Below are 21147 nucleotides of genomic sequence, written 5' to 3' on the forward strand. Positions count from 1 at the left end.
CTCAGTGTTAATCTCATTAACTAAAAATATAATTGTATCCTGAACGGAGAGTGGGGGAAAGTGGAACAGGGGGAGGGAGGATTGAAACTAGAGTATTACCGGACTAAAGCAGGACACAGTTTTGGCTCTTTGTGCTTTTGGGAAATGTTGATTTTTACTGACAGCCCATCTGCTGACCTTGGCAACCCAGACTATCTGGTGGGAGATGTCAAAGGAAGGCAGTCTTACGATTGCCAGTGGCTTGGGCAGCTCCTCCATGTGCTGCTACCAACCTGGGAGTATGACAGACATGCCAGCCCCTGGGATGCTCTGGCATATCAGCCCTTACCCTCAAGACCCCTTAGGGTTGCATCTTGTGGGGCTAAGCAGGGAGTTCACCTCCACTCAACCCTTGCTCATGGTCTCTGTCCAAGGCAACTCTGCCAGTGCCAGTTATGAACAGGGATGTCAAATCTGTTTTTGGGGGGGCGGGGGGAAGAGCTCCATGACTTTTCACCTGCTCAGCCCCCCAGACTCTGTCACACAGTGAGTCAGGCTAGCTCATGTTTTTTAGAGGGTTTATTATTATTTGCACAAATTGCAGCCGTTTCATAGAAATCATGATTTTTGCGTGATCTGTAATTTTGCACAACTTGCACTCATTCCAGCTGTGATTTTGGGCAAATTGTGACTTCGAAATAGAAAAATGGGGTGTCGTGGGGATCGGTCAGGCCTGAGAAGAGCCGTATTTCCCCGTGATGGCCATCCCTACTTGTGACATGAGATGGATGATATGAGAACATTTTGCTAAGAAGAAAGCAAAAAGGCAGGGACCCTGGAGCCATTCAGGAACCCCAGTAAAATTCTTCCCCAGCCCAGAGCAAAGGAAGCTATCTTGAAGGAAAAAACAACAAAAACCAATAAGTTGGGATGGTGGGCAGCCAAGAAAGCCCTGGCTGACGTATGGCCTGGACCCTGACTGTATAGACCAGATGGAAGGGGGTTTGTCGTGGCCCAGGACAAGAGATGGAGACCTCCAGTGACAGTGACTCCAACGAAGTGCCAGAACCAGCTCCTGGTTCTTCTGACCTGCTAATCACTGCCTTGGATCTCAGCTCTTATCCACACGATGCTTGGGAGATGCCCCTGCCCCTAACGTCCAAGGAGGAGTCCTTAACCAGCCCCTCCAATCTTCACTCCCCGGGAGAAGCCTGCACCTACAGGAAAAGGCTGCTGGCCTTTTAACAGCCAGGTACAACATCTGGTGCTGGGGGAAGGTGGAGCTTCCAGAAAGACTCTCCTGGTCTGCCTATAAATCCCTACCATTCTCTCTCAGCAAGTGCTGGGGCAACTTGGCTGTACTCTTGGTGCAGGGCTCCTGTCCATGGTCCTGAAATCATGGCAGGTATTCCAATGGTACCAGCCTTGGTACTGAAACTGCGCTGTCCCAGTGGCTTGTGCATCCTCACCTGAGCTGTTGACCAGAGCAGATGATCCACCCCCTGATCAGAAGCCAGTTTACCTATGGGCAAGTCCTTTTCCTGTAGATGCAAGGCAGAACATTTCCTTTTGAATGCGAGGGGGATTTAGAAGGGGATGTGTTGGACTCTAACCCATTGACCAGGTTGTTTTTGTTCTCTTCCTCTTGCTGGATTGGAAAGCTTCTGCTCTGGGTGTGGAGATAGCCTCCAATCTGGCAAGGGGGATATAAATAAAAACACACCCTTCACTGCATTGGAGTGGGGAAAGGGGGTGCAGTGCGGCCCCCAGTCTTCCCCCTCACATTCCATCCTCACCAAAACTCAGAGGAGCAAGACCCTCTGGTTCCACCCACCCCTAAGAAAGGAGTACAACTTAATACTCTTAATTTTGTTGCTCTGATGTGTACACTGAGCTTCAGTGGGAGAGAATAAATTCCATAGGGGGGAATCCCCGTGAATATATCTCCCATAAATGTGATGGGGGAAATCCCCAGACTCATGTAAAGAGCTTTCCTAAATAGAGGAGAATTAGTAGCTTCGATGTGCTTTCTGGATTACGCTCAGATATATGCAAACTCCTGGCCATGGAAATGTCTTTCGGCTGAATTATGAGCAAAAGGAGAGCCGTCCCTGGTCTTTCTTAACATCACTCCCTCCTCTGTGTAAGTGCTTTCATTTTCCAATCCACATCGCTCCTGCTGCATCTCCAGTTCAAACATCTTGAAGATTGCGAATGGGAGGAAGGCAATTTGTCAGCCCCCTAGCAGGGATGATTGCTCCTGGTGGAATTAATTCAGATGATGACCTTACATGTATCCAATTAAGTCAGGGCTCTTAAGAATATGTCAGCATGACAAGGAGAGGGAAACGAGGGCGCCCCATCGGGAGGAAAAAAAACTGCACCTGGGTGTGCGGCTTAATGATGTTCTTTCAGTTTTGGGCAGACCAGAAGGGTCGAAAGAACAAATTGGCCACAGTTCTTGAAAACATTGGTGGGGCAGTGCATGATAACTGAGTGGTGCCTATTGTAGGCTGTGCAAAAGAACATTGATAGATGTGCAGTTGTGAGGGATCACCATTGCCTGTACGTATTGATCTGCTGTATGCTCTCTGGGCATATCACCCCCCCGCCCCAGATTTCAATTGTGACTGTCGTTGGTTTCTTGCAAACAATGGCACTGACACACACACATACACTGTCCTATGTGCCACGTGTTTCATTTTCTTGTGCATCTATTTCTTGCTTTTCAGCCAAGGTTGGCTTCCCAAGGCTGGGAATTCAAATCCATTGCAAGGGTACAATGTCTGGGACTGTTTCACTTAGGGGGGAAAAGCCAAATATGCAGAGATGTGATAGAGCTGTGGCAAATTATGCATGGTGTGGAGAATATGGATAGGGAGACATTTTTCCCACTACCATAATGCAAGAACGTAGGGTCATTCCATGAAGATAATTGGCAGGAGATTCAGGAAGGACTAGAATGATTAAGGGGATGGAGCGTCTCCCCTATGAGGGAAGGTTACATCAGCTGGGGTTGTTTAGCTTGGAAAAAGGAGTCTAAGGGGAGACATGATAGAGGTGTACAAAATTATGCATGGTGTGGAGAATGTGGCTAGGGAGACATTTACACTCTGCAGGGGCACATTTTTGAATGTGCTCTTGTGCTAGTTTTTCTGTTTCTCTGTTTCTCTCTCTCTCTCCCTCTCTCTCTTTACACAGCAAGGACTGGGCTTGCATCGGACCTTTCATCCTGATGCACTAGCTTTCTTCTTAAAGGATCCCACATCCACCCTTGCAGGGATCTCATTGTCAGAACAGAAAGACTAGAATATAGACATGTTAAAATGAGTGCCTGTGTGTCTATATCTGTATGGGAGGGAGAGTCAGGTGTGGGATGTTTTCGGCTCACTGTTCAAACTCCTTCTCTTATTCTTCATTATATTTTGTCTTGACTTGACATAGCCAGCTTGGAGAGTTCTTTTTTTTCCCCTGTGCATTTTAAAATTAGAACCAACTGCTGAACTTTAAAGCACAGATTCACACTCACAGGCTATAGCTAGACGGGGTGATATCCCAGGGATCGTCCCTGTGCACCCTCCCTTTCCCCGGGATCTCACCCTACCCTTTTGTCGCATTTTTTCTATAGTCTCAGGATGATCCCAAGACTGCAGAAAGTTGGCCCACCATCATGGTTTGTCCCAGCTCCTCACGGTTACTCGTGAGGAGCCGGGAACCACGCATAGGGCGCAGCCCATCGGGGAGTGGGGGAGAGGGGAAATTATTATTCTTTAAAAACCAACAACTTACCTTTCAGCGCACAAGTGCTCATGTGTTCCTTCTGTTTTTTAAAAAAAGCACAAAATGGCAGGTGTGACATCCTCTTCCTCTGAGTTCATCGCGCGCCACATGTAAACAGAGGTGGAGGTCTCACGATAACAATATCACGAGATCCTCAGCCCTCCATCGCGCTAGACTCGTAGGTCCAGCTGAGGCCACAGTGTCAGTATCCTGATGATTGCTGAGCGATGTACAACTCTGCCTCTTCAACGTAATGAAAGACATTTCATGAATAGTCTGGCATCCACTAGAACCTGGAAGAGCATTGACAGGCTGGAGCTCTCTGTTGTGGGATGTGATCATTGGGATGGAGGATCTTAGATATTAGTCCAACCTTTCCTAACTTCTTCCTGCTATTAGGACATACAATCGCTCCTCCAGGTGATGAGGAGTTCCCATCTGGAACTGGGCAGCCCAGTTGATGCACCTCATGAGCAAACTCAATACGTATTCTCCCTTCTTTTCAGTTAAGGGTTAGAAACTAGGGATGTCTGGATTGTGTAAAATCAGTTCCGTCTTTCTTTTACAGATTGTCGGGCACCTTTCGTTCCATCGTCCTCCCATTCACAGAATCGGATTTAGTTTAGTTTCTAAATTTACGCAAATTTCCAGGTGTGAATATGTGCAAATTCCCCCAAAATTCAGATACTCACGCTTTTGCCTATGGGGAAAATGTGCATTCTAGGCTAGTGTGTTGTTAGTTTTTCACATATTTTTTCATGTATTTTTCTACAATGAAATTTACGCAAAATTCTGAAGGTTTGAAACAATGGCACACAGGCCTGTGGAATCCCCTGACAGAGGGATTTCTGATAGATTTAAGTGAATTCAAGCATAATTTACGCAAATTGCTCAGAAATTTGCACAAACTGCAAAACCTACCTTAAAAATATGCACAAAAATGTTCGTGGAGTTTGGGGAAAAGCCCACAGCACTGCTCATGAACACAAATTGAATCGTATACCCTGCAGAACTCTGTTGAGTCAATAAAGAACTGGATTTCCCACCACCAGGCATCCCTAGCCTAGAACTGAATGCTTTTAAACCTGAGCCTTCAGAGCTCCAACCAGAGTGCAATTCTAGGACATCCTGAGGAATGATCTAATCCTAAGTAGAGCCTTACTCATAAGGAGTCTTTAATTCACAGATGGGCCCTTCTGCATCTGGTAGCCTCCTAAGCCTGCACCTTTAGGCACCTGTGTCCTCTGGGGCTAGGTGACCATGCAGTGTCTGCCACTAAGTGTGTCTCAGGGTGAAGGCATGATGGCCATCTCCACCAAGGGTCCAGGATCCTGCTTTGCTGGCTCAAGCTCCCTCAGCACAGGCACCTTCTTAGTTGAGATCTTGGCAGTTCAGATCTTGCCAGCCTATATAAGGCTTCAGATGGCTTCAGCTCTCTACTGGGACAACATCTGTCTATAGCTCAGCCATTAGAGCCCACTGGGAGCTGTTCGTTCTGTGTAAAGATATATGTCTTGACTTCATCTGATCCTATTAGACTTGGCTTTAGCTGACTCAATCTACCTGGAAGAGACTATATTTGACTGCTTCCACTCCTCCTATGAGGTCAAAACTACAGCAGAACAAGGTAACTGCAGTACTTCCTGAGTCCTAGTCTAACCACTACACCATACTAGAGTAGCTCTGTAATATTTGAATCATTAGAAATGCACTGTTTGCCTCATACTTCGAATACTGTGATGTTAAGTTTGCTATTCACAACAGATTTTCCATCTTAATGCTAGATGCCTGCTTTCTAGATGAAAAAGGTTGATATAAATATGACTTTATGGGGAAATGTGGTGCTAGGAGCTTTGATGTTGATTCCTTTTCCAGAACAATGCATACTCTACATGGTGCTTTCGGCATTACGTGCACTTAGTGAACTTCTTAAAATAGACTTGCCGCCACAGCTTGTACTAACAGCTGGTAGAAACTTCAGTTGGAAAGTATCCCTATGAATTCTGTTTCGGGGAATGTGTTGAATTACACCAGACAAGCTCAACGTTTTGTGGAGATTGCAACCATCTACCGTAAAGTAGATTGGAGCACAGCACTGACGCCACATCCTATCATCTTCTCTTGGGGCAAAACTATAAGAGCCAATTTTGCAGGGCACCCTCAGCTGCAATCTAGGGTGGTTGGAGGCCTCTTAGGGCATTCATTGCTTGACTGTACGCAAGCTCTCTGCTCCTAAATCTTCAGCTTGTATGCACAGGATGGCTATAGCCTTCAACACTTACATTTTGCCAACAATTTTCCTTGGAAAAAGATTAAATAGAAATAGTGATGGGTGAGATTTCTTCCTGCCCTGTAAAAGGATCACCCTCCTTCATTAGTCCTTTCTGCCTGGATGGCCACTTATCACAGTTGCTGTAACAGAGGATTTCCTGCATTGTCAGGGGGTTGGACTAGATGACATTTGAAGACTCAGCCAACTCCATGATCTTCCTCTGCCATAAGTGTAAGGATGTCCACTTGTGTTTGATGCAGTTCCATGGCATGCATCACTTGAGTTGTAAAGCAACTAAAATGATTAAAGGGCTGGAGCAACTCCCCTATGAGGGAAGGTTACATCAACTGGGATTGTTTACCTTGGAAAAAAGGAGGCTAATGGGAGACATGATAGATATGTAGAAAATTATGCATGGTATAGAGAATGTGGATAGGGAGACATTTTCCTCCCTCTCTCAAAATACTAGAACCAGGGTCATCCCATGAAGCTGATTGGTGGGAGATCCAGGACAAATAAAATGAAGGACTTCTTCACACAGCACATAGTTAAATTATAGAACTCGCTACCACAAGATGTAATGATGGCCACCAATCTGGATGGCTTCAAAAGGCGGTTGGATTAATTCCTGGAGGCAAAGGCTATCAATGGCTACTAGCCCTGAGGGTTGTGTGCCATCTCCAGTATTCAAGGTGGTAAGCCTGTGTGCAGCAGTTGCTGGGGAACACGGATGGGAGGGTGCTGTTGCACCATGTCCTGCTTGTTCATTCCTAGCCAATGGCTGGTTGGCCACTGTGTGAACAGAGTGCTGGACTAGATGGACCCTTGGTCTGATCCAGCAGGGCTCTTCTTATGTTCTCATGTATTTGTGAAGTGACGTACAGGCTTCTCCCTGAACACTGGGGAAAATTTTCTGTGCATTTTTGGGGGAGGCAGGCTCAGCAATTTATGCAAATTGAAGAACCAGGGGTTGGGGGTGCACAAAAGGCCCAGAAAATCTTCAAAGTGGCCCTGACTCACTGCAGACCAATTGACATGCTGCAGCAAGAAGTGGTATGAAGTCTGGGGGTGGGGTGGGGGCAAACCCAGGAAAATCCATCAACTCCATCTCCTGATCAGGTTTCTCCAACATCCCTATTTAAGTGTAATAGCATTGCAGGTGAATGTCTGCATAGGGCTATAATCACACATCCAAATCAAACATTAAAATATCCGAGACGCTTGACAACATTGGTCCCAAACAAATGTTTTCCTAACCCTGCAGTGGTTGCCATCTTGCAGCACAATGTTGTGCATGTTTTCTCAGATGTCACACTGTACTCAGTGAAACTTGAGTGCAAACTATTGAAACCCGGAGCATTTAATCAAGGTTCTATATGTTTGAACTCTTAACAATAAGGTCTTTACGCACTAACCTAGGAGTAACCTCCTTCCCCATTAAACTGGAGCAGATACAAGAAGATTGTGCAGTTATGAGTTTTTCGTAAAAGTTCGCCCTGCTTTCCAGTATTGCGTCCAGTTCTGGGCTCCACAATTCAAGAAAGACACAGACAAGCTGGAGCGCGTTCACAAGAGGGCAACCAGGATGATCAGGGGTCTGGAAACAAAGCCCTATGAAGAGAGACTGAAAGAACTGGGCATGTTTAGCCTGGAGAAGAGAAGATGGAGGGGAGACATGATAGCACTCTTGAAATACTTGAAAGGTTGTCACACAGAGGAGGGCCAAGATCTCTTCTCGATCCTCCCAGAGTGCAGGACACGGAATAACGGGCTCAAGTTAAAGGAAGCCAGATTCCAGCTGGACATCAGGAAAAACTTCCTAACTGTTATAGCAGTGCAATGGTGGAATCAGTTACCTAGGGAGGTTGTGGGCTCTCCCACACTAGAGGCTTTCAAGAGGCAGCTGGACAACCATCTGTCAGGGATGCTGTAGGGTGGATTCCTGCATTGAGCAGGGGGTTGGACTTGATGGCCTTGTAGGCCCCTTCCAACTCTGCTATTCTATGATTCTATGATTCCTTAAAAAGCCTTGCTTAAGCACTGTCTGTCTTGTTCTTCAGCTTTAGATTACACATAAACAACATCATGGTGGTGGGGAATATGTAACACACATCATCATCACCATCATCATTTACCTGCCTCGCCCTTTGGATCAATATTAATACAACAATACAATATAAATGAAATGCATAAAACTAATTAAAAGAACATATAAAATAGGGTGACCATATGAAAAGGAGGACAGGGCTCCTGTATCTTTAACAATTGCACAGAAAAGGGAATTTCAGCAGGTGTCATTTGTATGCATGACGCACCTGGTGAAATTTTCTCTTCATCACAACAGTTAAAGCTACAGGAGCTATACTGCAGCTATACTGTGACCAGATTCAAAAGAGGGCAAGGCACCTGCAGCTTTAACTATTGTGATGAAGACGGAATTTCATCAGGTTCCCCATATATACAAATGACACCTGCTGAAATTCCCTTTTCAATACAACTGTTAAAGATACAGGAGCCCTGTCCTCCTTTCCATATCGTCACATTCTATAAAACAAATACAATATTAAAATAATAATCATGGCATCTTAAAATTCTTAGGTTTAAAATTCATCTGGGTCGGCCTGCTGGAAGAGACTAGTCTTTTTAGCTCTCTTAAACTTGGAAAGCATGTTAAATTGACAAATCCCCTGTGGCAGGCCGTTCTGCAGTCTGGGGGCAATAGAAGAAAGGTCCTCTGGGTAACCCAGTTTTGGCTCCCTGGAGTAACTTCTTCCCAGAGGACCTGAGTGTGAGGGGCGGATTGTACAGTAGAAGGTGATCCCGCAGGTAACCTGGACCCAAACCATGTAGAGCTTTAAAGGTAATGACCAACACTTTATACTTTGCCCGGAAACTAATTTAGGGTGACCATATGAAAAGGAGGAAAGGGCTCCTGTATCTTTAACAATTGTATTAAAAAGGAAATTTCAGCAGGTATCATTTGTATATATGGGTAACCTGGTGAAATTCCCTCTTCATCACAACAGTTAAAGCTGCAGTTGCCCTGCCGTTTTTTTAAATCTGGTCACTCTTGTATAGCTCCTACACCTTTAACTGTTGTGATGAAGAGGGAATTTCACCAGGTCCTCCATATATACAAATGACACCTGCTGAAATTCCCTTTTCTATGCAACTGTTAAAGACACAGGAGCCCTGTCCTCCTTTTCACATGGTCACCCTAACTAATTTGCAGCCAGTGAAGTGATTTTAAAGTTGGTGTAATATGGTCACCTCTAGATGTACCGGTGACCAACCTGGCTGCCATATTTTGAACTAGTTGAAGTTTCTGAAACAGGTACAACGGTAGCCCTCAGTACAGCGCATTGCAGAAGTCGAACCTTGAGATTACCAGCGCGATAAGTGCTTTGCACTCCAGACGAGCAAGTGTCCTTTATATTTTCTTTGGAGGAGTTTTCAGTTAAGAGCCTTTTAGTGGATATGCTATTTCCTGGTACCCTGTTGCGATTACTTTCTCCAGTAAATCCATTGGTTCTTGCATATGGGAAATGTCAACAGGGATAAAAGCGAGCATACAAAAGGAGGAGAATGTGAAGCACCTGAAAGATTTAAAGAGCCTAATGCACAGCTGTGGTTTCAGACTGTTTCAGTGTGCGCTTAGGAAGCACTCAGCGCCAGCAGGATGACACAAAGGGCCTAACTTGTCAGCGGCTTGGAATGGCTGGAAGTGTCTCAGCAAAACTGCACATCTCGCCTTTTCATGTCCCGTTTGTTACTGAAGTGCAGCTTTCAAGGAGCGTTCCTGATGTTTCTCTCGGCATCGACTGGGCATTGGAAGGCTTAAAACTCAGCCAGGTGCTCGACATTCCAAGCTGGTTTGCAGCCGCGATCACGGTGGAGGGAGGAGAAATGAATCCATGCAGCTATTTTGGACACTCCCTGAGTGTCCCACCTCGGCTATACTTAAGGCTGCTGCTGTTTAAACAATGGGTGAGGATTTCAGGTCAGTTTGCTTTGGAGAACAATCTACCCAAATCTGCAAAGTTATCTCTATTCAGCACAAAAAGAAGTTCAGATTCAGAGCTGAATGTGAGTGAACCAAAATCGTCAGATTCATCCATCCAGGCCTAGGGCTTTGAGTGCCTAGCTCTTAAAATTTGGGGGCATGAATCCCTGTATACTCAGCCATATTGGTGTTGACTGAGGGTTGCCACCTCTTTTTTCTGACATGCTCCTCATCTTTATAACAGCTACATATCAGGTGGGTACAACATAAGAACATAAGAAGAGCCATGTTGGATCAGACCAAGAGTCTATCTAGCCCATCACTCTATTCACATACTGACCAACCAGCTGTCGACCAGCAACCAACAAACCAGGATAAGGTGCAACAGCACCCTTCCCACCCATGTTCCCCAGCAACTAGTGCACACAGGCTTACTGCTTCAGATACTTGAGGTAGCACATAACTATCAGGGCTCATAGCCATGGATAGCCTTCTCCTCCAGGAATTTATCTAACCCCCTTTAAATCCATTCAAATTGGTGGCCATCACTACATCTTGTGGCAGTGCAGCCTTCCTCAACCTGGGGCGCTCCAGATGTCTTGGACTGCATCTCCCAGAATGCCCCAGCTGGAGTCCAACACATCTGGAGCGCCCCAGGTTGAAGAAGGCTGTGTAGTGAATGAGCTAGGACAACTTCCCTAAACAGTCACCTGCAGTTTAGTGGTTCACCACGTGGGGCAGATGGATCCCCCTTGCTTGTGGATCCAGCAGTTCATGGCATCCTCTGCAGACAAATATTCCCCAGCAGCTGGTTCCTGCAAATGTCTAGGACAGGCATGGAGAACCTGTGTTCTATTGGCAGCTAGGGGTCCCCTTCCTGGCCTGCCCAGCTCCTTCTCCAGGCCCTGCCCATTTCCCTTACCCCCATGCTGCTGCAGATCGGAGATTTATTTATTTATTTATTTATTTATTTATTTATTTATTTATTCTCTTTCTATACCACTCACCACACAAATCTCTCTGCGCTAAGGGAGGGGAAAGGGCTTGTCTCTGATCTGGTATAGCTTGGCATTAAACCCTTTTGCTTGCTCTGCACTGGGAAAGGGAACCTATCACAGTGCTGGGCAGGGAAAATCCCCCTTACCTCAGCTGACGTGCATGAATCAGCTGAGGAGGTGTCTGGGAAGGGGTGTGTGTGTGTGTGTGTGTGTATGAACATGTAGGGTGTGAACGAGGCAGCAATAGCTCCACCAACATTGGGGTGTGCCCACTCTTGACATGTGCCCTGAGGCATCCCAGCCTGAGGCAAATTCGGTCCTCCAGCTGACAAACGTTCCCCACCCCTGGTCTAGGGAGAAGTTCACTGCCTTCAGCCTCTGGGTCCTTGAGGCCCCAGGATTCCTCTTTTGACATAGAGATTTCTGAGGCGGCGTCCTGCTTTTTGAAAGCCTCCCATGGATGCTACTAGCTGTACAATGTTTACTGTATGTAAAAGAAAAGAAGATGGCACACATGCTTTTCTGTCCTGTCCAATGAAGACCAGCATGAGTCACTTTCTAGATTTTCTTTATTATATGCACATTATTTGCTTCAAAGGCATATTACTTCTGTCAATACAGAAGTTTTCTCCAAGTAGTAAAGAGAACTCTGGGTGGTTAATGGCCAGAAACACTCAAGACCTTGTACGGCCACTTCCCTCATAAAAGCCAGATGACTGCATATCTGAGATGCAGTTCTCTGAAACCGTAGACATGGGGTTCATGTAAGTCCACAGCAAGATAATTAGATAGGAGCTGATGTTGAATTGGGGGCTGATGAGTTGTTTGTTTACTGTCGGACTCCTGCTTCCGGCTACTGGGAGACATAATCAGTTTTGAACAACATGGTCTGAGAGGCTGTGGAGTTTTCGATCCCTGAACTTTCCAAGGTCATGATGTGACAGAAGATTTCTCGGAAGTAGCAAATGGCACAAGGGAGAGCTGCCAAGCTGTCACCAACATTTGTTAGTAGATCTTGTCCCCCATACTATGATGTAGACATGTGGGTAGCTGAGCTCCTGGAATATCATAAGAACATAAGAAGTGTCATGCTGGATCAGGGCAAGGGTCCATCTAGTCCAGCACTCTGTTCACACAGTGGCCAACCAGCCATCGGCAAGGGACCAACAAGGCAGGACATGGTGCAAAAGCACCCTCCCACCCATGTTCCCCAGCAACTGGTCCACACAGTCTTACTGCCTTGAATACTGGAGGTAGCACACAACCATCAGGGCTAGCAGCCATTGCCTCCGCCTCAAGGAATTTATCCAACCCCCTTTTGAAGCCATCCAAATTGGTGGCCATCACTACATCTTGTGGGAGTGAGTTCCATAACTTAATTATGCGCTGTGTGAAGAAGTCCTTCCTTTTATTTGTCCTGGATCTCTCACCAATCAGTTTCATGGGAGGACCCCGGGTTCTAGTATTTTGTATCTATTATCTCAAATCATCATGTGGCTCAGCTAAAAGGAAAATTGGCAATAAGTAGAAATGCTTGCTCCACCTCTGCTGGATTCTGCCCCAGATATTTAGGTCCTTTCCAGAGTGGGACTGACAAATTTGTAATACCTGGTTCTTCTTGAGGTGTGTTTCTCGAATTTTTCAAGACATTTTAAAATGTCATGTTGTGAAATGATCTGACATGTATTAACAACAGTGTAAATGTTGATTGCTATGTATATGGGAAAGAAAGTGCCATCACCTCTCCCAGATTGGCTGCTATTACGGGGGGGGGGGGTGTCTGCCACGACACAGGCTCTGAACACCAGACCCAGCCGCGGACACTCCTTGCTCAAGCCAAGCACCACCGCTTGATACGCCTGAGGCAAGGGATAAAACCCACCTTCCTCCAAACTATGTGGAGAAAGGGGTTAAAATGGAGAAGGATTTTAATATATAAAATAAAACACTGTGAGTTATATGTGCTGAGGTGAATTATTGTCAGAGTGGGTGCTGAATGTGTAAACTTAAGATGATAAATACCAAACAGACACGTGGGATTTTTTGTGGTAGTTAAAAACAAAACAATCAAAATTTATTTTTAAAAGTTCACAAGCTTTGTTTCAAATAAAACATTTAAAAACCTTTTTTGAAACCTTTCATCCAATCCTTCCACTCATTCACATACACACTTTCCTTTCTCTCACACAATCACTCTTGAACTTTCTTTATTATCAGTATTGAATTATATACTTCCACTACGTGCACACCACACTCTAAAGACACCACTCTCTACACTGACCCTCAAATTTCCCAGAACTTAAGTACTCTAAACACAGAGAGCACTAAAGACTCTAAGAGTACCTAACAAGTCCCCCACAATCCCCTCAGTCCTTCCCTTCTATATCACTCTTCCCCCTCCCAAGACATCCTAACTCCGCCCACTCAGGCCAACATTCTAAAAACCACAGACTTACAAACTGCAGACATACATTTGGGAACTGACTTGTGGGGTGTAATGCCACAGGGTCCCCATTGGCACCAGTGGGAGTTTCCTCCCCACCACCCACCCCAGGCTAATAGCAGTTTGTGGAGGGGGAATTTTCATCGCGGTTGCAGACATGGAGGGAATGGCTAGATAGTAGCCCCAATGAAAAACGGTGGATGTGCTTACTCTGAAATGAAAAAAAGCTAGCATCATTGGCAATTCAACGATGTATGTACTTTGGCCCTAAGACAGGGTGACCATATGGAAAGGAGGACAAGGCTCCCGTATCCTTAACATTTTTAAAGAAAAGGGGATTTCAGCAGGTGTCATTTATATGCATGCAGCACCCAGTGAAATTCCCTCTTCTTCACAACAGTTCAAGCTGGAGGAGCCCTGCCCTCTTTTGTATATGGTCACTCTGGTATAGCTCCTGTAGCTTAAGCTATTTTGATGAAGAGGGAATTTCACCAGAATGCTTTCTGTTTCTCTCAGTTGGGTCATGCCTCATGAAATTGCCCTGGCACACGAAAATTGCTTGAACTATAAAGGAGTGCAGCTCTCTTCCCCCTCCCAAAAGTAAACATCTTATGAGTGGCATTAGCTCATTCCTTCAAATAATTCTGAAACATTTGTGATCCCAAGACCAGCTAAGAGCTGGTCAAAGAGCTAGAGCCTTTGTTGCTAGATTGTGAGTTTTCCTTCATGTCCTTCTGCCGTGAACTACTGCAGTTATATTTAGGGTGACCATATGAAAAAGAGGACAGGGCCCCTGTCTCTTTAACAATTGTATTGAAAGGGGAATTTCAGCAGGTGTCATTTGTTTGCATGCAGCAGGTGGAATTCCCTCTTCATCACAACCGTTAAAGCTGCAGGAGCTATATTAGAGTGATGAGATACAAAAGAGGGCAGGACTCCTTCAGCTTTAACTGTTCTTTTTTTTTTTAATGAAGCAGTATCTAATATCTGTCTAGTGGTTGCTACTAATACCTCCAGCTGTATTGCTCAGGCTTTAATGCTGTTCTAGGCAAAGTTTGTTTTGGGAGGCATCTATTTGTATATATACAGCTGGGGCGGCTATATTCTGTGTTTTCTGAAATAAGGCCTTCTTCCCAAGCTCCATAAGAGAATGGAGCGAGAAGGAACATAAGAACATTAGAAGTGCCATGCTGCTGGATCAGACTGAGGGTCCATCTAGTCCAGCACTCTGTTCACACAGTGGCCAACCAGCCATCGGCCAGGGATGAACAAGCAGGACATGGTGCAACAGCACCCTCCCATCCATGTTCCCCAGCAACTGCTGCACACAGGCTTATTATTATTATTATTATTATTTATTTATTTATTTATTTATTTATTTATATAGCACCATCAATGTACATGGTGCTGTACAGAGTAAAACAGTAAATAGCAAGACCCTGCCGCATAGGCTTACAATCTAATAAAATCATAGTAAAACAATAAGGAGGGGAAGAGAATGCCAACAGGTACAGGGTAGGGTAAGCAGGCACAGGGTAGGGTAAAACTAACAGTAGAAAGTAACAGTAGAAGTCTGCACAACATCAAGTTTTAAAAGCTTTAGGAAAAAGAAAAGTTTTTAGTTGAGCTTTAAAAGCTGCGGTTGAACTTGTAGTTCTCAAATGTTCTGGAAGAGCGTTCCAGGCGTAAGGGGCAGCAGACGAAAATGGACGAAGCCGAGCAAGGGAAGTAGAGGCCCTTGGGCAGGCGAGAAACATGGCATCAGAGGAGCGAAGAGCACGAGCGGGGCAATAGTGTGAGATGAGAGAGGCTTACCACCTTGAATACTGGAGATAGCACACAACCACCAGGGCTAGTAGCCATTGTTAGCCTTTGCTTCCAGGAATTTATCCAAACCCCTTTTAAAGCCATCTAGACTGGTGGCCATCACTACATCTTGTGGTAGTGAGTTCCATAATTTAAGTATTTGCTGTGTGAGGAAGTCCTTCCTTTTCTCTGTCCTGGATCTCCCACCAATCAGTTTCATGGGATGACCCCAGGTTCTAGAATTTTGAGAGAGGGAGAAAAATGTCTCCCTATCCACATTCTCCACACCATGCAAAATTCTGTACACCTCTATCATGTCTCCCCTTACTCTCCTTTTTTCCAAGCTAAACAATCCCAGTTGTTGTAACCTTCCTTCGTAGGGGAGATGTTCCAGCCCCATAATCATTTTAGTTGCCTTTTTTGCCCTTTTTCCAGCTCTATGACATCTATTAGGAAAATCCTGGGGTTGGGGCTGCCTCCCACGTTTGAACTTTTGTAAAGCTCAAGTTCTTTCCATCCCAAATATGAAATAATTTGCACACTTTAGAAAATCCTTACCAAAAAGAAACTGGAGTGAAATTCTCACCCAAGTACAAATTCTCTCCCAGCCAAATTCAACAGTTGGAGAGGAGCATGATATACCTGCCAGTCTTATAGCTGTTAAAGGTGAGGAGACTGTCAAGAAAAAAAGAAGTGGTGACCCTAGTTGAATACACCCTAACATCGTTGAATTCAACAACGTTACACAGAGATTCAAATCCAGTCTTTTAAGAGCAAATCAATCAAAACTCCGGGCCTTTGATTTTGCCCACATTTGCTTGCTTTTTTAAAATAATAATAAATTTATTTCTTAACCGCCTCTCCATTTTGATGGATGTGGGGAACAGCAGCAAGTACAAAACACATTAAATACTGATTAAAAACATAGTATACATTGTTAAAACATCCTAAAAGCATCCTAAAAGCATACCAAAAACATCCTAAAATTCCACTGGATAGGCCTGGTGGAAGTGATCAGTCTTTATAGCTTCCTTAAATACTGATAGACTGTTAAGTTGACGAGTCTCCTCCGGCAGGCCATTCCACCATCTGGGAGCAGCAGAAGAGAAGGTCCTCTGGGTAATTCCTGTCAGCCTAGTTTTGGCTGGCTGAAGGAAAGTCTTCCCAGAGGACCTGAGTGTGCAGGGTAGATTGTAACGGATTTTTAAAAATCTCAAATTCTTTTTGTCCTAAACATGGAGAATGTTGCAAATTCTGGTAAACTCTTATCAAAACCAAATGCTCTCCCATCCCTGTCCACCCTATGCAAGGATCTTCCAGGAGAGCGCAACATCTCTTCAAGCTACAGCCTGGCCCTGTTCCAGGCCAGAGACTTTCTGGTGCCCTTTAGACATAATGAGCCTCGTGTGGCGCAGAGCAGTAAAGCAGCAGTTTCTGCAGCTGAAATTCTCCCCACAGCCTGAGTTCGATCCCAGCGGAAGCTGGTTTCAGGCAGCCGGCTTGGGTCAACTCAGCCTTCCATCCTCCCGAGGTCGGTAAAATGAGTACCCCGTTAGCTGGGGGAAAGGTAATAACAGCTGGGGAAGGCAACGGCAAACCACCCCGCTATAAGGCCTGCCAAGAAAACATCAGCGAAAGCTGGCGTCCCTCCAAGAGTCAGTAATGACTCCGTGCTTGCATGAGAGGTTCCTTTCCTTAGTCATAATGGGATTATTGCAAAACATTTCCAGTCCTCCAATAAACGTTACTCTACTGCAGTTCTCATAATGCTGCCTTTTACTCATAATGGATTATCAAGAACATCATTTGTTATCCGTTGTTTGTCCTTTTTCCTCCTATCTTGCACATCTCCCTCGTCTCCTGTTCCTAGAATAAAGAAGAATAAAAGATACGTAAAATGTTAATTACTTAACAACTGTGCAGGCTGGACATAATGCAACTCTGTCTCTGTTTAATAGGTTTATAGAGCTATTTACGTTTATAGAGATATTTCTTCTACACAGAAGCCCTAATTATCATCTTGCTGGATCCATAAAGAGCTGTGCGGGAATTGCATGCTCTGCATTAGCATGGGATCTCAAGGCTACTGCAGCAAGGAAGGTTGCCAAATGACCAGGGAAAAACAGCTCAAGTTGCTCTTGTGCCTTTACATCTTCTTGCTCAAAAAGCTTCATTAGCTAATGTCTACACTTCAAGCTTCAATTGCTACGCCCTGCAGATCAAGCTGTTCTTAAGGCTGCAGCTACAGGGGGTTTAAAATACAAACTGGTTGGGAATCCAAAGGTTCCTTTCATAGAATCATAGAATAGTAGAGTTGGAAGGGGCCTACAAGGCCATCGAGTCCAACCCCCTGCTCAATGCAGGAATCCACCCTAAAGCATCCCTGACAGATGGTTGAAAGAATTTCGATGAAAGAACTCACAGAAGGATTCCTGCTATTGGAAGGAGACTCTTCCCCTCAAAGCCTAGGAAATAATAATAATAATAATAATAATAATAATAATAATAATAATAATAATGAAGGAGGAGGCAGCAGTCATACTTAAAACATGGTCAATTGTCAGGAAATTCCTGAATCTGTAAAAGACAGCATGACTTGGCAATGCCCGTCATGTCCGTCTAGAAAAACTGCCATGAGTGAGAAAGAGATGATGATGATGATGATGATGATGATGATGATGACGATGACGATGATGATGATGATGATATGTTCATTTCTTACCCGCCTCTCCCTCCAGATCGAGGCAGGGAACAACATAGAATACAAAAATATTATAGAATCATAGAATCATAGAATAGCAGAGTTGGAAGGGACCTACAAGGCCATCGAGTCCAACGCCTGCTCAATGTAGGAATCCACCCTAAAGCATCCCTGACAGATGGTTGTCCAGCTGCCTCTTGAATGCCTCTAGTATGAGAGAGCCCACAACCTCCCTAGGTAACTGATTCCATTGTCGTACTGCTCTAACAGTCAGGAAGTTTTTCCTGATGTCCAGCTGGAATCTGGCTTCCTGTAACTTCAGCCCGTTATTCCGTGTCCTGCACTCTGGGAGGATCGAGAAGAGATCCTGGCCCTCCTCTGTGTGACAACCTTTTCAGTAGTTGAAGAGTGCTATCATGTCTCCCCTCAATCTTCTCTGTTTTATGTATTTTATGTATAAAATACATAAAACAGATAAAAACAGATAAAACCAATTCCTTGTTAAAATAACAGCCAGACTTCTTACAATTCGACTGGGTCGGCCTGCTGGAAGAGATCAGTCTTTATAGATTTTTTACATTCGGAAGGACTGTTGAGTTGGCGAGCTTCTAGTACTCGTGATCAGCTGGGAAAGTGTAAACGTGCTCTCCTGGCTTCTGTCTCTTTCCTTATTTTCACACATGCCACCAACCCTCTCCTTGCTTCTTGTTCTCCCTCCCTTTCCTGCTCCCTAAATGTTATCAAAAGATAGAGAAATGCAGGTATCTGTGCAGTGACAGACTTTGTATTTCTGGGCGCAAAGATTACTGCAGACGCTGACTGCAGCCAGGAAATCAGAAGACGTGTACTTCTTGGGAGGAGAGCAATGGTACCCCATTATCCCCCCCTCTCTCTCTACCACCCTCTTCTCTCTCTCTCTCTCCCTCTCTGTTTATGTACCACCCCCTTCTCCCTCTCTCTCTTTCTCCCTCTCTCTCTTTCTCTCCCTGCCACCCTCTTCTCTCTCTCTCTCTCTCTCCCTGCCACCGTCTTCTCTCTCTCTCTCCCTGCCACCCTCTTCTCTCTCTCTCTGCCACCCTCTTCTCTCTCTCTCTCTCTCTCTCTCTCCCTGCCACCCTCTTCTCTCTCTCTCTCCCTGCCACCCTCTTCTCTCTCTCTCTCTCCCTGCCACCCTCTTCTCTCTCTCTCTGCCACCCTCTTCTCTCTCTCTCTCCCTGCCACCCTCTTCTCTCTCTCTCTCTGTGCCACCCTCTTCTCTCTCTCTCTCTCTCTCTGCCACTCTCTTCTCTCTCTCTCTCTCTCTCCCTGCCACCCTCTTCTCTCTCTCTCTCTCTCTGCCACCCTCTTCTCTCTCTCTCTCTCTCTCCCTGCCACCCTCTTCTCTCTCTCTCTCCCTGCCACCCTCTTCTCTCTCTCTCTCTGCCACCCTCTTCTCTCTCTCTCTCTCTCTCCCTGCCACCCTCTTCTCTCTCTCTCTCTGCCACCCTGTTCTCTCTCTCTCTCCCTGCCACCCTCTTCTCTCTCTCTCTCTCTCTCTCTCTCTCTCTCTCTTCTTTCCTAACTAGCCAGCTGTCAGGGAAGAGGCATATTGCTCTTGCTATAGGTCTGAACTGATCCCTTGCAAAGGACTTATGAAATCATTATGCATGTTCAGTATCTTAGGCTATTTCAGCCTATTTTGTTAAAAGCAAAAATATTTTCCTACTTGCATGATGGTGATATTCTGCTATAACATAGCGCCCACTAGAGGTTATGTAGCAGAAAAGCAGAAAAGGGGGGGAAATCTGATCCCAATTCAGTGATGAAATTGAAAGTAGATACAATGATTAACAGCCTCGTGTAGAAAAGATCTGAACAGAATGGAAGTATTAAGAGAGACATTTCTAGTAAACTTTAATCAAAAGGACTGGAAGTGCTGGACAGCTTTTGTTCCCGTTTTGGAAAACCAAGAAATCTGTTGCAGAGAGGGGAATAAAATGATTTAAGGGCCGACATGAAATTAATCCAGCGGTTTGGGTGAAATCCTATTATTTCTCCACTGGATTAAGGAATGTGGTTTATGCTAAGAAGCTCTCTGGGGGACTTGAGTGCTTTTGGCAACATTTCTAAAGAATTTCATATTGGAAATCCGGTTCTAAGGCAGCAGCACCAAAGGAATGGTTTATAATTTATTAAGCAGACAGCATATCTCTCGGAAAGAAAACAAACAAACAAACCCATGCATCACCATTGAGAAAATGCTCCAACTTCAGGACAGCAGATCTGTGTTGCTCTTGGAGAACTCCTATATGTCATTTCAAAAGGCAAGAGATGTCAGACTTCGTTGTTGGATCTGCTGGGCATAATCCATCAAGCTCTGCTCAAGCCAAAGTCCCATCCATGCCTACGACATTTGAATGAGATGGGGGGTTGGTTTATTGCATCAAGAACTCCGATCACTACAGCCAAGTTTAGGCTGGTTTTCTATGGCCATAGTGGCCGAGGATGGTGGGAGTCGTTGTCCCACACATCTGGAGGGTGCTGTGCTAATGATGTGCCGAGGGAATTGCGCATACATCAATTGGGGCCTTAAAGGCCCTCTTTATCCAATCGGTGCTGGGGGGGGGACGCAGCTGCCATTAGAGTGGAGGGGGGGGGAAATACATGATTTCCCCAGCCTTGGGGCAACTGTGTTTCTCCTCCCCCTGCCACGCCGATGGGGGCCTTAAAGGCCCTGTTAATAGGACCTTTGTGGGAGGGGAGAGAGAAACGTAAATTCCCCAAGACTAGGGAAATTACGCAGTTTCTCCCTCCACTAGAAAAGGACAAAGAGCACAATTCTGCTCTGACCTGCACTCTTGGCACTGGGACGAAAATCTGTCAGGCTAATAATAATAATAATAATAATAATAATAATAATAACAACAACAACAACAACAACAACAACAACAACAACAACATTTGTTACTCCCTCTCCCTCCGGATCGAGGTGGGGCACAACACCAATGCAACATCATACAACTAAATAAAACATTTAAACCCAATATATCACTAAAAGCAGCACATCATCATAATAATAAATCTGCCTGGGCCCATGAAGACCGGACCCAGGTGGTGGTGGTGCAAGGTGAATTTCCAGCCCAACACTAGGCACATGGTCACCGTAGCCTTAGCCCATACAGATCC

The 21147-nt window shown here is 45.2% G+C and overlaps 1 protein-coding gene across 8 annotated transcripts in view; it reads left to right on the plus strand.

Moving 5' to 3' along the window:
* Positions 1-21147, plus strand: part of DLG2 (discs large MAGUK scaffold protein 2) — a 1258440-nt gene that overhangs the window by 1119809 nt on the left and 117484 nt on the right. The gene's annotated exons all lie outside the window — the stretch shown is intronic.

The sequence above is a fragment of the Elgaria multicarinata genome, chromosome 5, assembly GCF_023053635.1.
Source record: "Elgaria multicarinata webbii isolate HBS135686 ecotype San Diego chromosome 5, rElgMul1.1.pri, whole genome shotgun sequence".
NCBI lineage: Eukaryota > Metazoa > Chordata > Lepidosauria > Squamata > Anguidae > Elgaria > Elgaria multicarinata.